Genomic DNA, 527 nt, shown 5'->3' with positions numbered 1-527 from the left:
AGAAGGTTCAAACCCACCCAGCAACTCTGTAGAAGAAAGACCTGGTGATCTCCTTCCATCAAGATTACTTACAGGCAGGAAAAGTCTATGGGCATTCTACTCTATCACATGGGGTTGCTATGATTCAGTATAGACGCAATGGCACCCAACAACAAGGAGAAATTATATAGAGAATATTTAAAAGTTCTCCTTTTGATATTTAAAAAGATCACTTGTTTACTCCCAAGTTTTGTGCTTCCAATCAGAGAATGATAACATTACAGTAACTCTTTGTAAACTTCTCACTGTATAATCTGACCCATCATCGTGAGCCCAGGGATGTGAAAGGGAATAGTACCAGCCCAAGAGAATGGGTCCTCATACATTCCTTGGGCAGAGGATAGTACTGGAGTAGCTGATGAACTGCATGCATAGTTCTTTTAAATTAGAACTAGTTAAAAACTAGTTTCAAACTCATAATATGGTTTATATATGTAATATCTAGGAGCTCTGGTAGCATAGTGGCTAAAGCACTTGACTGCTAACCA

The sequence above is a fragment of the Orycteropus afer genome, unplaced genomic scaffold (assembly GCF_000298275.1).
Source record: "Orycteropus afer afer isolate SDZICR_OR568_19922 unplaced genomic scaffold, OryAfe1.0 scaffold00981, whole genome shotgun sequence".
Classification (NCBI taxonomy): Eukaryota; Metazoa; Chordata; class Mammalia; order Tubulidentata; family Orycteropodidae; genus Orycteropus; species Orycteropus afer.
This window is presented reverse-complemented; position numbering follows the sequence as displayed.